Source organism: Talpa occidentalis, unplaced genomic scaffold, assembly GCF_014898055.3.
Source record: "Talpa occidentalis isolate TD23 unplaced genomic scaffold, MPIMG_talOcc4v2.1 talOcc4.13, whole genome shotgun sequence".
NCBI classification, from domain to species: domain Eukaryota; kingdom Metazoa; phylum Chordata; class Mammalia; order Eulipotyphla; family Talpidae; genus Talpa; species Talpa occidentalis.
This window is the reverse complement of record NW_023601322.1, coordinates 89161813-89180990: the sequence shown is the minus strand read 5'-3', so window position 1 is coordinate 89180990 and position 19178 is coordinate 89161813. Positions and strand designations below refer to the sequence as shown.

General features: G+C 43.9%; 1 protein-coding gene and 1 long non-coding RNA gene across 2 annotated transcripts in view; one reads left to right on the top strand and one right to left on the bottom strand.

Moving 5' to 3' along the window:
- Positions 1-503, bottom strand: part of NDNF (neuron derived neurotrophic factor) — a 38145-nt gene extending 37642 nt beyond the window's left edge. Inside the window, exon 1 of the mRNA XM_037509501.2 lies at positions 211-503. The gene's annotated coding sequence lies outside the window, so the exon portion shown is untranslated. The remainder of the gene's footprint in view (positions 1-210) is intronic.
- A 665-nt stretch (positions 504-1168) lies between these two features.
- The window catches only part of LOC119243589 (uncharacterized), a 33255-nt gene continuing 15245 nt past the window's right edge, over positions 1169-19178 (top strand). Inside the window, exons 1-3 of the long non-coding RNA XR_005124765.1 lie at positions 1169-1315; positions 1809-1974; positions 9994-10108. This is a non-coding gene — a long non-coding RNA (uncharacterized LOC119243589). The remainder of the gene's footprint in view (positions 1316-1808; positions 1975-9993; positions 10109-19178) is intronic.

The window sequence follows — 19178 nt, the reverse complement described above, 5'->3', positions numbered from 1 at the left end:
CCGGCTCGAGGCCGCCGGCCACCGCGCCAGCCCGGGGAAGCGAGCGAGCCCTGCTCCAGCCCTCGCCCCGCCGCCGCGGAGCAGCCCCTCGGGGTGCCGGCCCGAGCGCCTCACCCCTTCCGAGGGGAGCCCTCGGGTGCGAACCCGCCTCGTGCGGGGCTCGCCGCGGCCGGCTGAGGCGCCCGGGGTGGCTCTGCAATCTGCACTTACCTTTAAAAACGTTTGTTTTGCCGCGGGGGAAGAGGAAAGACTCCCTCCCCTGGAGGTGGGGTGCGACACAGTCCAAATCCGGGGCGCGGGCCGAGATGCTGAGCACCCGGGCTCGGGAACCGCGGTCCTGGGGGGCAGGGGCGCAGGCAGATAAAAGAGAAAAAAAATGAAACCGTGTCCCAAGTGTCCCAACTTTGCGGTCGGCGCTGCAAACTTCAAAGGCGGGCGAGGGCTGGCGGCGCGCGGCCGCCGAAGTTGCCGCGAAGTGGAGCGGGGAGCAGCGCGGGGCTGGGTTTGGGGGGTCCCCAGGCTGAGCCGGGCGGCGGCGGGAGGTCCTTATAAAGGCGGGGGGGCGGGCGGGGGCCGGAGGATGCTGCGCGCGGGCGGGCGGGGGCTCGGCGGGCGGCCGCGCGGGGCTGGAGCGCGGCGCGGGGCTCGGCGGGCGCACGGGCGGCTTCGGCGAGGGTGCGCGGCGCGGCGCGGTCCGCTCTCCGGCGGCTCGGAGCGGGGAGTGTGTGTTCGCTCCCGAATGTCACCGCCGAAGCCCGGAGCCGCCCCCCCCGCCCGCCCCGGCGCTGCCCGCCCGCCCCCGCCCCCTGCCCGCCCCCTGCCCGCCGCGCGCCCCCGAGCGCGCGCACACGGACACGCACCCGCGCCCCGAGCGCGGACCCTCGCGGGCGGCCCCGCGGGGAGCGCCCGGCCTGCGGGTCTCCCCACCCGCCGCCGCGAAGCCGAGGGAGGCCCCCCCCCCGGCCACCCCGGAACGTCTCCAAAACCGGGGAGACCCGGGCGCGCCCTGTCGCTCGGTTAGACAGACCGGGGTGCACAATAGAGGGGCACTGAGGGGCTGAAGTGGGGGGCGGGGTGGGAAGGCGAGTTCCACACAGAAGGCTGGAGGCGGAAAGCAGGGTGTGCCAACTGCTCGCTGCCCCACTTTGGCACCCCCCGCCTGCCCACCGCAGCCTGCAGTCGGGGGCGCCACCCCCGCGCGCCCACCCTGCTCCACCGTTTTGAAACTCAGCAGCTGTTTTAACAATTGAAAAAGCGACCCTACAGGACCAGTGAGAGACGGGGCAGAGTGTGTGAAGCCATTAAGGCTGACTAGGTAATTATGAGAAGAAGTTACCTAATTAGGAACCTGGCCTGGGCACGGGAAAACTGGGGGTGTGTGTGTGTGGGGGGGTGGATGGGGGGCGGGTGGGGGGGCGGCGTGTGATTCAGTGATCTCATTTTCATCACCGCGAACCTAGTTTCCAGAACGGGAATTTTAAGTTTTCAGACTATATTAAGATATAGTGTCAATACTGAGAGCATGGAAAACACTTGCCTCCTCTCATCGCCACAGCGAAATGAAGACAAATGGGTTGGAAATCACCCTTCCCGCGGCCGTTTTAAAAACTCTAGTCTCTTGGTTGGATGCCTGCTCCCAGCACTTGTCCACCGATCCTCAAGTTTTATGGCCCCTAGATCAGTACCGCAGGAGGTGTATTTAGGAAACTGTTTATACTCCACAAAAGAGTTTTTGAAAACCACATTTATTTTTTTTTTCCGCACTGGCGGGGACGTTGGGATCTCTGTGCAAGCTTATTTTTTTGCAGATAAGCCCAAGAGCTACGGCAGGGGATCCCTGGATCCCAGCCCAGAAGATCCAGAGCTGGGGCTCCTGCACCTGAGCTAGGACCCAGAGTCAGTCGCCCTGGCACTCATGAACATTCATTAAGTACCTCCTGTGTACCCTGCATGGCTTGGTGCTGAGATTTAAAGGTAAGAAGTCACACTCACTCTTGGGTGCTCACAGCCTGGTGGGGAGCCAGAGGCATCAAGGAATATGTGACTAGCACTGTTATCAGTGTGCCTGTTCCTTGGGATCATGGAAAAGGAAGTAGCTAACCCCCCCCTTTAGCGGGAACTCTTGGTGAGAGGTCAGTGGGGAGTCCTGAAGGATGAGGAAGAAAAGGCCAAGCAAACAAGGCATGGGGGGAGGGAAGGGCATTCCACAAACAGAGGCAAGTGAACAAGTTAAGACAGTGTCAAAGTCCACGGTGTGTGCTGGGAGCCTGGAGAAGGTAGGTGTGGTTGGGTTGCAGCTGAAGTGAGCACGGCCAGGCCAGGCCACCCTCTTTCCTGCCAATGACCCAGAAATTTCCCAAAGGTTGTGCTAAGTTGAGAAGCCATTAAGGCAAGGACAGGTTTTAAGGTTTGTAAATGTCATCAGACTGAGTTTCGAAGTTACCTGTGGTATCATTGTAGAAGACAAAAAGAAGGTTGCTAACAGTGGAGAGGTTCTTTCCAGAAGAAGACATTAGGCCACAAAAGTGCCAGTGGGAGGTTGTGACAGCTTCTGGGATAGTTAGGAAATGGGATAGACAGGACTTAGTGATTGGATATGGAGGGTAATGATGAGGAGGAGTCGTCTAGACCGACTCCTGGGTTTCTGGCTGGGGCAAGGAGGCAGGTGATGGTACTGTTTGCCAAGAGAAACAACATACAGAGAGGAGCAGTTTGAGGAAGAATGTAAACAAGCTCTGATTTAAACTCATGTGGAACATCTGAAGGCAGCACTGTGTCAGCAGCTGGAAGGAGAACTCGTTGGAGAGAAGATCCCGGCCAGGGGGTTCCACCAGGAGTCATTAGCATTCTTAAGTGAGGGAGAGGATGAAGGCAGCCAGGGAGGGGAGACGTAGGGTGGCATGTGCCAGAGCACCCATGTTCTGGGGTAGGTGGAGGGACAGGAACATGCATGAGAAAGGTGGAGACCAGAGCAGTAGGAGGAGGCAGACTTGAGAGCAGAGTTGATGAAGCCAAAGAAGGAAGGGGCTGGTGGGCATGTGACCCAGCCAAGCAGGATGAAAAGCTCCTGCGATTCTTCCAGATCTCTGGGTGGTGGCCATGCAGCCACTGTGGTCCAGGCAGTGGAATCTTGGGAACAGAGAATGTAATCTCATTACCTAGCGGTGCAGCCTTGAGAGGAGGAGGGTGATGAGAAAAGCAAGTTTGTAGTACTTTGTGGGATGTTTTCTCATGGGAGGCTCTTGGTCCTCATTGCATGATGGGGAGGGAAAGCAGGCAGGGAGAGAAAGCGAATCTACTCTGTTCCTTTTTTTTTTAAAGATTTATTAATTTATGCATACAAGAACTGGGGTGCAGGTCAGAGGTGGGGAAGGGGTGAGAGGATTCACCAGAGACAGAGTGGGGAGCAGAACAGGCAGACTGACTGAAATACACTGCTGAGGGGAGCAGCGGGCGAGACAGGAGAGGTCTGCTGTGCCATGTGGGTCACCTCCATGGCCGAGGATCGAACTCATGCTGCAGTGGCTGCGGATAGCTTCATAGTGCTGTGTCTTAACCCCTTGTGCCACCAGGGAGGCCCCTCTACTCTGTTCTTGAGGGTCTAGTTTCCTCCTCACTACTGTGGGGGCAACAGTGATCCCCCACAGGATTGATGGGGAGTTCACATAGACCAGTGATTGATAGTGATAAAAATGGCCATTAGGAAGAGTCCAGAAGACATGAAAGTGACTTGCATTCAGCCTATCAGTGATAGCCAGGGTCTCTGGGAAAGGTTTTGTTAGCATTCTGTGAAGGATATTTTTATGAAAGTGCCTACAAATCTCCTTGTATTGAACATCAGGGTTTGCATCTATCAATATGCGTCGGGTGTCAGTATACCCATCTTTGCAAAAAATAGGCCATTGGTAAAAACCAGTAGCAACTGTGTATATTTATATCTATAAACGTCTTCATTGTGTTTTGAAAGACTTGGGTGATGTGCCATCTTAGAACATGCATTATTTAGTCACACAGACTTGCGTGTAATTCAAGACTCTGATAATTATTTGCCACAGGACAAAGAGCTGCAGTAGTTCTCTTTTTTTCCAATATAAAAATGGAACAAATTATAGTTCACTTTGAAGATTAGATACTTTAACATATTCAAGGGTTAGGCAGATATTTGATCATGTCTGAATTTACTTTTAGACTGTGATAGTCATGAATACGTAGGCAACTGGAAAAAAGAATTCCAACGTGATTATAAAATCAAGAGTGGAATCAAGTCTATTTAAGGGACCTTCTAGTTCAGTCCTGTGTTAAGGCCGCAGTCCTTCAGGTGTGCTCTGTGGACTCGTAGGTGTTCGTGAGACACCTTCAGGGAAGGTCCACCAGGCCAGAGTTACGATATTCACACTAAGGTGTCATTTGCACTAATAGTGCAAGCAATAGTGGGCAGAGATGCTAGCTCCTCACCAGGAATCAAGGCATCAAACGTTACTAGTTGTTCCTAGAATTTTTGTTGCTACAAGTGTTGGTTTCACTACAAAATGTCTTTGATGGAGCAGGAACAATTATCCATTTTATTAATTTTCAACTCTTGGCTCTGTCCTTTCAGTGATGTGTGGTGAAATGGGAGACACGCATAAACTTCTTTTGCTGTGTCTGAAACTACAGTGTGAATTAAAGCACTTCAGTAATTGAGTTGGGAGCTAAATTAGCTGCTTTTTTCAGGAATTATATTTTTACGTGAAAGGACAACCGACAGACAAATTACAATTATTCAGATGGGGATATTTGGCAGACTTATTTTTCTCAAATGAATGAGGTGGGTCTGTCACTTCAAGGTAAACAACTGGCACTATTTATTTTCAATGAAAAATTTGAGCTTTCCAGTAAAAAATAGAGAATTCAGAAAACTCGTTTTTGCCACTGAGAGCTTAACTGCAGCCCTAATAAGATCTCAATCTTTTTAATTAGTGTGGTTTGGGGATTTGTATAATGATATAATGATATGGACTGACATTTGGAAGAGCTACATAACTCAGTGCTTTCCAAGAGACCAATAACACGTGATGTTTTAAAGTCATTCATAAGGTAAAGGCCCACTCAAAATACAAGATGTTCCAATGAATTTAAATATAATTGAGTATGAAAAGTTAAATATAATCGACTATGAAAGTTACGGTTTCATATTCGTGTTATAGTTGCAGTTGTAGGGTTTAAGAAACTACCACTTGTTGAATTTTGTTACAGCATCAAAGAATATCTAGAATTATTTGAAAAGCTTATTAAAATACTGCTTCATTTTTCAGTGATACATCTGTAAAGATGGATAGTCCTCATTTACTTCAAATAAAATTGTACCAAACTGGGGACAGAAGTGACATGAGAATTCTGCTTCTACTAAGCCAGACAATAAAGAGATTTGCAAAAATAAAAAAAACAATATCATGTTTTCTCATAGGTAGTAGGTATACACTTATTATTTTTAAATGAATTAATGCTGTATTTTAAAATTTCTGCTTTAAATCTGATATATTTGATACTGCTAGAAATAACCCATAGAACAAAAGCTCCTTGGAATTCTCAATAATTTTTCAAACTTCCTAAGAACCACTGCCACATGAAATAGATTTGAAGATCATCAGAGGCTCATTGTAGTTGTCCATAATGAGACGTCTACAACCTCAGTTGTATTGCACAATATATTTATCATTTTATGCAAATATAAATAGTACCCCCTGGTGCATATACTTAACTCCACAGAGTGTTGTAGCTGACCCATCTCTACTCTGGAGACGGGAACAAAAGAACTGGCACAAACCATCAGACAATCCTGATGCTTAATGAAACTATATCCCATCCCCAGATTTCCTTGTGACTTAGCACCAACATTCCTTTGTCTATTGTCTCCATTTCAATCCATTCTCTGCCCCACCCTCTGCATGGTGAGGCATGCTACACAATTCTTGAAGTACTTCTCTAAATTTCCTTCAAAATTAATGATTACCTCTACTTGGATGACTCTTAACACACTTAACCGATGTAAAGCTGAGCTGTGAGCTTGTAGTCACCTTTCTTCCTGAGGGAGTATAGTCACTTAATAAATAGTTGTTAAGTAACTATAGGCAGGTGCTAGGCTAGCTGTGGGGAGTAGAAGAATAAACAGGGTCCTCGCTCTCACTAGACTGAGATGCTTTTTGTGTACTAGGCTCAGGAAATCCTGGGTGCCTGGGGAAGTTCGTCAGAAAGGTGGGCGAGGAGAAGTGGGGAGCCTTTTTATAGAAAGTAACATCTCAATAGAGACCCAAAGATGGGTCAGTCAGTGAGGGTTTGAAGGAAGCAAGATCAACATAGGTTATGACATATTCAGGGAATGTCACCAAATGGAAAGCCTTCATTGTAAACAATTGCCTTAATTTTAAACATATACATAAGATCAACATATCTTTACCATTTCTTCTTTAAGTTTCAGTTTGAGAAGTAGAATTTTAAAATCATTCCAATACATTTAAATGCCTTTAATTTAAATCAGAATTCCTATTTACTGTAACAAAAGGATTGGGCTAAAAAAGGAGTAAAGAGTTCATTAAAAAACAAGCTCAAACAGGATTTTGCACAGGTTCCCAAAGATAGTTTAATCTACTGAAATAATTTAAAAATTTTATTTTATCCCAGATTTATTGAGATATAATTGATGTGAAACATTGTGTAAGCTGAAGGTGTAGAGCATACTGATTTGATATACATGTATGTTGAGACATGATTACCAAAATATAAGGCTAGTTAACAAATCCATGACCATGAATTTACACTTACTTTTATTTGTGGTGTGAACATTTAAGATTTGCTCTCTTAGCAACATTCAAGTATACTATAGAGTATTGTTAACTAACATTAAAAAAAATATTTACATTGTTCAAGGCACTGAGTTCATTGCTAAAAGAGGTATGCAAACATTTCAAGTATAGTATTTGCTCAGGGAAACTCTGTACTAAGGGTTCAGACATATTTTCTTTCCTTCCTTCAGATAGTAAATATTTATTGATTGCCTATTATCTGCTAGGTCCTGAGGATATATTATTAAAAAGACAGATGTCATCCCCACTCGCAGAGAGAGTACGGCACAATAGTGACTTTCAAATACTGCTCACGACATCGGACACCAAAATATAACTGCCAAGGGAGTAGTAAAAATTATAGGATAAAACTTAGTCACAATGGGGGAAAGTTTGAATTAAAGGAGAAGGATATGAGAGCCACAGAAATGTCACTGGGAAGAGTCCAGAGGAAGGGACTACCAAGATGCATTCAGAGGCAGTGAATAGAACAGATTTGCTGGGGTGAATTTTGCTAATGGAATTAATATAGAAAAATACTGAATACGTAGGTTGGTCAGATTGGAGTCACCATATTAGAAGAGAGGTTTGGGCTTCATCCTTTTGGTAAAACCTAAATAAATAAAACTGAAAAAGCAAGCCTTGTTGGTCACACTTAAGAGGCACTATTCTGGCATGTCAAAGAGTCACTCTCGATGGTAATAAATGTGTTTTTCTTACATAAACCCCCTCTTTATTTCACTTTGAAGTATATTATCTGCTCATTTACTGCAGTTTCCATGAACGTTTTTATTAATTGATATAATATAATTTATCATTCATTGATGGAAAACTGAAGTGTTTTACAACGTAAATCTAGAAAGCATTTCCTGAGAGCCTCCTGGGTTCTGAAAGAAGGATCTGTTGATGACACTGACTCTCTACTGTGGCACCTACTTCTTACTATGGGTCTACGCTGGCCAAAGGCAGCATGATGGCTGTGTTCAGTGCCCTGCACCGTACCATGTGTCAGTCTTGTAGCAGTGACAAATGACATGATGTCACAAGCTAGCAACCATGCTGCCAGGGTACTGAAGCTATGTGCACACAAAAATTAAAGAATGAGACAAACTCTGGGACAGACTAGAGTAGAAAAAAGGCTGAACGAATCAGGGGTGGGGGTGTATTCTTGGGTATAATCGGGGGTCCAGGATTAAATGATTCCTATATTGCTATAATTTAGAATCATTTAAAGTTGCTTTATTTTCTACATCCCATGGTCCATTTGGCTAAATAGAGTAACTGGGGTAACTTGGCCCAAGAACCTGATAGTTACATGCCAGTGATATTATAGCACCTAAGGCTGCACAGACACAAAGCATGGTTGTTTGAAAAATGTTGTGAAGCTCAGTGGCACCAGTTCCAGTGGGAAGATTGGGGTGACAGGTCTTGCAAAAATTTTGCAAAAATTGCAAAAATTTTGCAATTAAGTGACCTTGAGTAGTTGTCAAATCCCTCTGAGGCTCTGTTTTCTCATCTGTAAAGTAGGGATAATAAAAATTTCCCAGATTAGGTTATTGTGAGAATTAAACTGTCAGTAGGCTCCAAATAATTGCTAGTTCTTGTTCCATGGATTCTCTTTGCCTTAAAATACATAAAACATTTGCCACTACCTAGTCAGAAAACCATTTGTAAAGCGAAAAAGTCAAATGAATGGAATCATTCAGAACCTGCTCACTAGAATGGCCAATATGAGTCATTTCGTGTTGACTGTGGCATTATACCTAATAATCTCTGTCTAACAGTGTTTCTTGGTTACACCTTAAATCATGCAATAGGGGCCTCCCTGGTGGCGCAAGGGATTAAGATGCAGCCACTGCAGCACAAGTTCGATCCCCAGCCAGGGAGCTACCCACATAGTGCAGCAGACCTCTCCTGCCTCACCCGCTGCTCCCCTCAGCAGTGTATTTCGTCAGTCTGCCTGTTCTGTTCCCCACTCTGTCTCTGGTGAATCTTCTCACCCCCCACCTCTGGCCTGTACCCCAGTTCTTGTATGCATAAATAAATACATCTTTTAAAAAAAAATGCACTAAAAAAGACTCAACACTCCACAGTTCACAGAAGAGGATCCTGAGAGGCAGGGTCTGAGTGACTAGGCTGAGCCTGAGTCTCATTCTGTCAGACTCCAAGCCTGTGCTCTTAGCCAACTTGCCCGGATGTTCTGAGAAATTACTCAGAGTCTCGCTATCAACTGTCTTCACAGTTTCATTTTCTTCTTTGTTGGTGTTGCTGTGTTATGAGAAGTTTTCAAAAGAGGATTTTACCACAGAATTTGAGTTGCTGCCTCTGTAAAAGCAAAGTTAACCACACATACTGTTTTCACGGAAGTATGCCAATTTATCAATTCCAGCCACAAGCCTCTCAGGTCACAAGTTTTGAAGCTTAAACCACAGGAAGGTGGAATTGTCCACACTGATTCAGCTGCTAGAGTCTTGCACTCAAAATCATTTAAATTCCATCCTAGGGACGCAGTGTCGGTCTTTCCTTAGTGCTAGTCCATGAAATAGCTAGTCCATGAAAAAGTAGATAGTATGCACGTGTGCACACACAAACCTCCCCCCTCACCCCACACACACACATTTTACCACACTGTCCAAGAAGATTCACCATGTCCATTTGTAGCTGTTTGCATTCTTAATCCCAGCCCTGGGAAAACACTAACTTGCTTTGTATCTCTGGACTTGCTTGTGGAGTTCAGAAGAGAGAGCCCCAAGTAAATAAGTGGCACTACCATTAAGAAGTGAGACTGTAGGCTCAACACCACTATATATCAATGAGCCTTATTCTATTAGGGTCAATGTGGCGACACTGATTGGGGACTTAATAATAAGGACTAGCATCATTTTAATAATCTTAATATGAGTTGTTTTCATACAAAGGAAACATATGTGTGTGTGTGTGTGTGTATCCACACACACACACACACATACCTTTGATTCAACTGGGTTCCATTACAAAGAACTCCTTAATTGTGGAGCTCAATTATTTAAAACAAAAATCCACCCCTTCATGCACCTTGGGACTGTTTAATCCCTGCTGTTAGTTGAGTGGTTTCCATGTGCCTGCTACTATGATGCCCACTCAGTTCCACAAAAGCCATCTTCAATAACTGCTATTATGATTCCCACTTCAGAGATGAAGCTACCGAGGCAGTCAGAACTCATCATATTTCTCCGTCAAGAAAAGATCTCAACCCAGGCAGTGCCTTTCACTGACCATCTTGCCTCACCTTTCAGAATGGAATCAAGGTAGGCCCCCATCTGTGTGGGGAGATAGCTAAAGCATTCAAGGATAAGCCAAGTCCTGTCATATTGACATCCATTTTTAACTATTTCTCAGTCATTTGATATTTAAAACCTTTTTTTTGAGAAAATAAAACTCTTCTTGATTAGAAGAGCATTATTTACAAATTCCCTTACACTTCTCTGTGTGTGTTATCAGACTCAAATGTATTCCAGATTGGATTAGAGGCAGTAACACTGAATTTTATCACATTGCTACTTTTAAATACCGCAACTGGGAAAGAAATGTATTAATATGTGCCTCATTGCACCAAATCAGATTCTATTATAAAAGTAGATCAAGTATATATCATTACCCTATAAAATTCAAAGTCTGTATGTGCAAGGTAATGAGAAACAGAGGCCGCCCTCATTTTCTGAGTATAACTTCTTAACTCTCATTATGCTCTGTTGAAGAAAAAAATTGCATTATTTTGGGTCATTTAAAAGGGGTTAAGTCATTTTTTTCTGCATAATAAATTATAATTGAATCACTGAAATTATTTTGGGGAAACAGCTCCCATTCCAGCAGTGAATGGAAGACGTGACTCTGAAAAGCTCCTGGTGTGCTAAGGGAAAAATTTGATTTTTTTTCAGAAATATTTCTTTTTTTTTTTTAAGATTTAGTTATTTATACAAGCACTGGGGTACAGGCCAGAGGCGCAGGAGGGTGAGAGGATTCACCAGAGACAGAGCAGGGAGAAGAACAGGTAGACTGACTGAAATATACTGCTGAGAGGAACAGTGGAGGGACAAGAGAGGTCTGCCGCACCATGTGGGAATCTCCCTGGCTGGCTGGGATCGAACCCGCACTGCAGAGTCTGCGGATAGCTTCACAGCGCTACACTCAACCCGCTGCGCCACCAGGCAGGCCTCAGGAAAAATTTGATTTTTGCTAATGTAAACTTAGACTATGTAGTCTTAATCTTCTTCATCCCTTCAGATTAATCCTTATATGACATTTATCTTCACAAATATAACCAATATAGAACCTTACATTTTCTCTTTTGCTTCCTAGCCTCTTATCAGTAGTTTTCTGTATTTTCTAACTCCGTAAATTTCTATTACAGTGATAATTGTAGTGGAATTATATAACTCCCAATCCCCTAACCTTGAAATACACAGTCACACTCTGAGGAAATTCCTATTTTGAAGGAACCACAAATTTAGAGGTGGGACACATTTCTGCAATTAGAAGAGAATAACATCATGAAAATTCAAAAAGGTTGGAACCTCAGAGGTCATTTGAAACACTCAACTGCAAAGATCTCATTTGTACATCTGTCAAAATGTACAAAAATCATCCTTGATTTTGAAAGAACTTTTCAAAGACCTTATCTGTGTGGGAAATTGCCCAGTAACCTATTAGGAATATTTAATTTGTGTTAAACACAGAGTGTTATTCAAGGACATGATATATCTTATATCCAATCAATTCTAAACCAGAATTTTGATAATTTATTGTGTATAAGAGTGTTCTAATGGGAATAATTAATACAAACTAAGTAGGATCCAGAAAGAACTTCAAGTACACTACAGTGCCTGACTCTCTTCATTCCTATATGACAGACACATTTCCACACTTCCTATTTGCTCTTCCTCTTAATTTTCAGGCATGTCCAGAAAGACAAAATCCCAAGGAAGAAACCCAATAAAACCCAGAATAAAGGTAGTGGGAAATAGAAAAGAGAAGAGAGGAAGAGATATCACTAAGAACTTAAGATCGAGAATGAGTAGAAAATAAAAGGCTGGCAGTTAAATCACTAGGGTTAAGAGTAGTGAGTAGAGGGTGTGGACTAGAGGATTTGAGAAGTGACACAGGAAGAAAAAGAGAAGCAAGTGCACTAGAGGACTCCAGAAATGTAAGAGAGAAAGAATAATTTCTGACTTGGCACCAAATCTATGGGACCTATAAGAAAAGGGAGTTGCCTTTTTTTCCCCAAAGATTGATTTATTTATGCATACAAGAACTGGGGTGTAGGGCAGAGGTGAGGGGGGTGAGAGGACTCACCAGAGACAGAGTAGGGAGCAGAACAGACAGAATGACTGAAATACACTGCTGAGGGGAGCTGCGGGAGAGACAGGAGAGGTCTGCTGCACTCTGTGGCTAGGGATGGAACTCTGCTGCAGTGGCTGTGGATAGCTTCATAGTGCTGAGACTTAACCCCTTGCGCCACAGGGAGGCCCAAAGGAGGTTACTTTTAAGTAGGAAGGCAAGCCAAAGATTAGGAAGTCAGACAAGAAAGCAAGACATGGTGTTGGGAAGAAAATGCTTCACTGCATTCACTGGGATAAATATATACAGACACATACCTCATGCAGCCAGTATTTAAGTAATGGGCAAACAAATGACAGAAGGATGACTGTATTTACTAGGGACCAGATTAGCCCATTTCCAGAATTTCTGTCTTGCCACCAGTTAGGAAAACTCCAAACAATTACTTGATTTTCATGAGCAATTTGAGTGAACAAGTCCTTCGGAAGCTGAAGCAGGGAGCATCTTGACGGTAGAGGTTTTTTTTGTTTTGTTTTGTTTTTTTGTTTTTATGTGTGTGTGTGTGTGTGTGTGTTTTGTAAAAGGAGAGAAAGCAAATTAGATTGTATATTTGCACCAAGTGGGCCGTGAGCCAAGAAACCTTACAGCAGATTTTCCCCAAAGTTTTCCATATTTAAACATAACCTCTACTCTTACTTGATTTGTTTAAACTGTAGGCCACCACCTTCTTCTTTTTTTTTTTTTTTTACTAAATAACTTATTTAAAAAGGAAATTAACAACCTAAACAGTAATATCTATTTCAGGTACTAGTTACGTTGTTTTCCCCTCATACTCATTAAAATAAATAAAATATTTGCAATGGAATCACTTAAAATAATATCTCATATCTCTGCTGCTTTGCATGCTTGGGGTGTGTGATAGTCCGAGACTATGAGGAAAGAGGAGGGCTTTTGTCTGGTGGGAGGCCCAGTGGTGGGAGGCCCAAAATGAGCTAAAGGAGGCGGGAAATATGGGAGAGAAAAGAGCATTGCACCCCAAGGTCTGGAAAAAGATAAGGGAAGGAGGCCTGCCTGGAGGGTGCATGGTTATTTGTCTCTTATTCTACTGATCAGAGCAACTTATAGAACCAATAAGAGATGGGGAAGTAGCTTCTATGTCTTGGTAAGACAAATTGTACAAAATTTGTGGCATTTTTTAATGCATCTCAACTCATATAATCACAGGCTCAGAGACTCAACAGAATCATCATAATTCAAAAAATGTAAGATTAATTTGAACTGTCATTTTCATTTTCTTTCAAAGCTAAAACCTGTTTGGGGCTGAGCTCTACAGAAGTAGGTCAGGATGGAGCGGAATCTATAGACAGTTTTATTCTCTCACTGTTATTTCGGGGTACTGATTCTCAGAGAACCTACTTGGCATATGTACACATGCTCACAACAACACACAGCCTCTGAGTCTGCTGTAGATTTCTTGTGCTACTTTGTGAACTAGGAGTCTGTTTTCATAATTATAAGTGTGATGAACCAAATGAAAGTCTTAATTTTATTAAAAACTTGATTTAGTTTAGCCTAAAATAAACATAACCTATATTGTTTTTATGTGGCATCTCTTGGTGGGTGAGGCACCTGATCCAAACATCTCAGGAGACAAGTATTTGCTTCAGATAGAGGAATTGTCCCACCTCAGAGAGGAGGTGGAGAAAGGATTTCTATCTCACTGAATTCATTCTGTGATAGTGTTTTATTGAGTACATGTAGTAGATTTTATTTTTAAAGATTTATTTACTTATTTATACAAGAACTGGGGTACAGGCCAGATTCATGGGAGGGTGAGAAGATTCACCAGAGTCAGAGCGGGGAACAGAACAGGCAGACTGATGAAATACACTGCTGAGGGGAGCAGTGGGCGAGACAGGAGAGGTCTGCTGCACCATGTGGGACTCTTGCTGGTCGACTGGGATTGAACCGGCGCTGCTGAGGCTGCAGACAGCCTCCCAGTGCTGTGCTCAACTACCTGCGCCACCAGTAGATTAATAATACATGCAGTAGATTATTGTTACTTCAAAAGTATAGAAGAGAATGATATGTCAACTGTAGTGACAAATGTTTAAGCAGCAGTGGCATGCACACAGGTCTTCTAACATTCCTTGAATATTTCAAAACATGTCATTGTTAAAATTTGGGAATGATTATGTTTTCTAAATCTAACCATGCATAAGTTTCCCCTTTGAAAATATATATATATGCAGATGGACAGATAGCGATAGATGTGTATGAAATATATAATATTGATGCACATACACCTCTATGAAGTGGAGGTGCCATCTTCCTCATTCCCACCTTGCATTACAAGTCTCAGCGTGCTGTAACCGGACTTCCTGAGTAGGGGGCAAGTGGGAAGGAGCAAGGTGTGTAGATTCAGGGAAGGGGACTTGGAAGACACACGTGGAAGAGAGACATATGCACACTTGGAAGAGATGCTTCATAGAGACGTGTGGGGAGGCTGCTCCTGGCCCTTGCCAGACAGTGGAAGCCATTATCCTGATTCCATGCTAGATAATTATGTGGTACATATTGAATTTTGAGAGTCTTCTCTGTCCCAGTTCTCTTGAAACTGCCTGCTTAACCCCGTACTTATGGTTCCCTGATGAATGGTACTGTAGACTTGTTGCAAGTTTTGGGGCATCCATGTCACTGTTTCAGGCTGACCCTGTTTGGTGAAACATTTTCCCATGAAAATGAGTAACTTGGGGTGTTTTAATGGGAAACTATTCTTTGAAGTCCTTTCTTCCCTCTCTACCCATGTATACCAGTTACATCAGAAGTCTTTAATGTTGGCCTCCCTGGTGCTGCAGGTCTTAAAGTCTCAGCACCATGAAGCTATCACCAGCCACTGCAGCATGAGTTCAATTCCCAGCCAGGGAGCTGACCCACAAGGCACAGCAGACCTCTCCTGTCTCACCCACTGCTCCTCTCAGCAGTGTATTTTGTCAGTCTGCCTGTTCTGTTCCCCACTCTGTCTCTGGTGAATCCTCTCACCCACCACACATCTGACCTATGCCCCAGTCCTCGTATAGATAAATTAATAAAAAGATCTTTGCTTTCACACTAAGAGGCAGCTTCCTTTGCCTTGATGCAGCAGATGTCCTGTTCTGTTTTAGAATATGCACCCCTTAACAGTTTGGGGTCTCTGGATATCCTTCCTTCATGTGCATATCTGTGTGTGTGTGTGTGTGTGTGTTTATAAAACATTTAGGGTTAAGCTCTTTTCACTGTACTTTGTACCCATCTTCTTCTCCCTCCCCTGCTTTGTGGTATTAGAGCAGTAACCCTGCAAATTCCATTTCTGCTTTGCCAGCTGCTCCTAGCCAGGTTCTACCTGGGTGAGGATAGGGAGGTGCATGGCTGGAGGAGGGAAGCAGCACTTACTTCCTCAGCACTTCCTGCTCTCTCTCACTGTGGCTATTTTGCTTCCTTGCTGCCTCAACAGGCACTACTTCTTTAGGAGGCCATGGCTGTGGTAGGATGTCAGATGTTGACCCCAGTTCTCACTGACGGCCTCCTCACTCTCCCTCAGGGACCCCAGCTCAGCATGGCAGCATCATGACCAACTAAGGTCATAATCAGAGATGATGTATCAGCCCCACAGAGCCTCCACTCCATGCCCCGGGGGTTTAATAATCCCTGCTCTTCTCTTCGTGCCACAGAACACCCCTGCTGTCTCAGTGCTACCTCTGTGGGACGTCTATGATCTCTCCTGGCCCTTGGTGTGCCCTGTTCAGTTCTCCCTTACCCCTAGGTATAGTATAGTACCCCTAGGTATAGTAATCCTTTGTGTTAAAGCACAGATGAGGGCTCTGACTTCTGACTGGACCCTGACTGATGCACATTGCACCCAGATGAAAACAGCTCACCTCTTTAGCTACCTTTCTGTGAGCTCCATTCACATGGAAGACTTTTTTTTTAAAGATTTATTTATTTATGCATACAAGAACTGGGGTACAGGCCAGAGGTGTGTGGGGGGGGTGAGAGGATTCACAGAGCCAGAGTGGGGAACAGAACAGGCAGACTGACTGAAATACACTGCCGAGGGGAGCAGCTGGCGAGTCAGGAGAGGTCTGCTGCGCCTTGTGGGTCAGCTCCCTGGCCAGGCATCGAACTCGTGCCACAGTGGCTGTGGATAGCTCCCTAGGCTTCATCTTAACCCCTTGTGCCACCAGGGAGGCACCATATGGAAGTCCTTTTTTTAATAAAGTGACTAAACAGTAGCAAAGATAATTTATGTGATTATAGAGGCTCACACATGTGCCTACCTGGAAAACTTTAAAGAACACAACCTTTAAGAAGTTTCGGGTTTATAGCACTCATTTACAGCTGTTTTCGAAGAACTCTCTAATATTGCAATCACATATTTAATGTAATGTGAACTTCCCCCCCAAAGCTTGAAGAGAACTTTGTAGTACTGACATTTTGAATTGATCTTTCCAATAATTTTGTGAGTCTTAGAAGATGTAAATATTATCCATACATGGTAGCCAGAGTTTAAGATGGTATCAAGTAGGTTGGATTCAAGCAAATAGAGGGGAAAATCCAAGTGAATCATTTTATATGCATCTGGGTTAAGGAAGGGCATTATGACTCTGAGCAGAAGACATAGCAATTTTGGGCTTTACCCCATACCCCCATGCTCCCTGGGGGAATGGTATGATGAGAATGATGACATTTTCAGACTTGGGATGGACTCTCTCTAAGTAGCAGGTAGCTCTTGATAGTAAACACAGTTAACAGCACAAGTAGGCCAGGGCTAGGTGTGCTGGCTTCCAAAGTGTTAAGTGGAACGTTAGGCTGGAAGAAGGTGTCAGGGACAGGTGGAGGGTATTATAAGATGTTACATAATAAATTGCATATAAATATAACATGTAGGAAAGGATAAACCAAAAAATGATAATATGCATTGCCCCCTAGGATGGAATCAGAAAGGCTGGGGAGCTAGAGTGTAGAAGAACCTGCTTTTCACTGTGTACCCATTTGTATTTTTTACATTTTGCATCAAGTTTATATATCATATGTTTACAATAAACAAAACAGGGCCTCCTTGGGGGCCTAGAGGTTAAGTCTCAGAGCTATCAGTGTAATGGCTTGAGTTTGATCCCGGCCAGGGAGCTGACCCACATGACACAGCAGACCCCTCCTGTCTTGCCCACTGCTCCCCTCAGCAGTGTATTTCAAGAAATCCACCTGTTCTGCTCCCCACTCTGTCTCTGGTGAATCCTCTCATCCATGGCACCTTTGGCTTCTACCCCAGTTCTTCTACGCAGAAAAAAAAGACAAAATAAACAAAACAACTAAATGTTAAATTTATATTTGTCTCACCCTTTACAGTTTCCAAATAGCTCTCACTTTCAAAATACCTGCTGCTTCTCACAAAAAGCCTATGAGGCAAAAGTGGCAGATTCTTGTTTTATGCATGAAATAACTGATCCAAGTGTCTGACCTCCTCAGTGTCAGTATAATCAGTCAGTTAAAGCTTAGGTAAAGCACAAGGATTTCTTGCTCCAAATTGTTCTTTCTCATAGCTCACTGCTGTAGGTGTGAGCTGAAGACTTTAAAACACACTGCACAGAAAGAAAACTCTATCTTTACAAGACAATTTCCAGACCAAGTTCTAAGCTAGGTGTCCCTCTATGCCTGGCAGAAAGTCTATTACTACAGACACAGTAGTGAACACATAAAAAAGCAGACCGGGCCTCCCTGGTGGTGCAGGCAGTTGAGCGCCACACTGTGAAGCTGTCCAGAGCCTCTGCAGCGCGGGTTCGATCCCGGCTGGCCGGTGAGAATCCCACATGGCATGGCAGACCTCTCCTGTCTCACCCGCTGCTCCCCTCAGCAGTGTATTTCATCAGTCTGTCTGTTCTGTTCCCCGCTCTGTCTCTGGTGAATCCTCTCACCCTCCCGTGCATCTGGCCTGTACCCCAGTTCTTGTATAAATAAATAAATGTTTAAAAAAAAGCAGAACAAAGCTCCAGCTATATGAACTTAACTAAATGCATTAATATTAGTTAAAAAGTGTATTAATGAGCTTTCCTTTACTAGTCCAGGGCTTAGGATCTTATGTGCCTTATTTGCAATTTCCACTGAAGAATCTAAGCAGATATCCACCCCATTTTGCAGATGGAAAAATTGAGGTATGAAAGTTCAAATAACAACAAACATAGTTAAAAAAAAAAAAACAACAAAAAACTAGGATTTGTCATCAATCTGTTTTTCCCTAAGTCCACTCTTTCTTCAAGGCACTGGGGCTTGTTGCTGTTGTGCATCATAGTACTGTCTCAGAAATAGCCATTTGCATCATGGGGTGTGAAGAGGAGTAGATGAGGTATAGTAGAGGGAAGTAGAGAGACAGAAGAGAGAAGACAGTACTGTGAAAACCACACAGCTGATGAGACTAAGTGTCATAAAAAAGTCCCAGCAAAACTGCTTAAAGGCTCAAAGGAGGAAGAAATCCCAGCCCCCTCTGGGTGAGTGAGCCATGGTTGCATGAGTTAGGAGGTGAAGTAAGCACTGAGGAAGAATTCAGAACTTGAAATATGGAGTCAAAGTGGGGTTGTGAATGGAGGTCATAAAACATGGCAGTGCCAATGTGTGGCTGTATTAAAGACAGGACAGTCTTTAAATTGCCAGTTAGGTACTAAATGCTTTCTAGGGTTAAAACATACTCCTTTTTGTTTATTTCTTCTATGCAGTAAGCCATTTTTGGACAGCTAGAAATGTTAGATTTGATATGAATCCATAAACTTAGCCAGAGAATTCAGTTGCATTTGTGAGGGACTGGAATGGCCCAGCAGAAGGCAAAATGCTTTCTCCAGTGTTGTGGTAGAGGATGAATTCCTTCTTCAATATGAATGTCATAATGTGCAAACACACACACAGGCTCGGTTTAAACTCATGGGATATACAGACTTCCCCCTCTGTGGTCAACTCTCTTATTCTTATTTTTTAAAGGTCAGAGTTGATGACCACAGAAGGAACCAAGTGCTG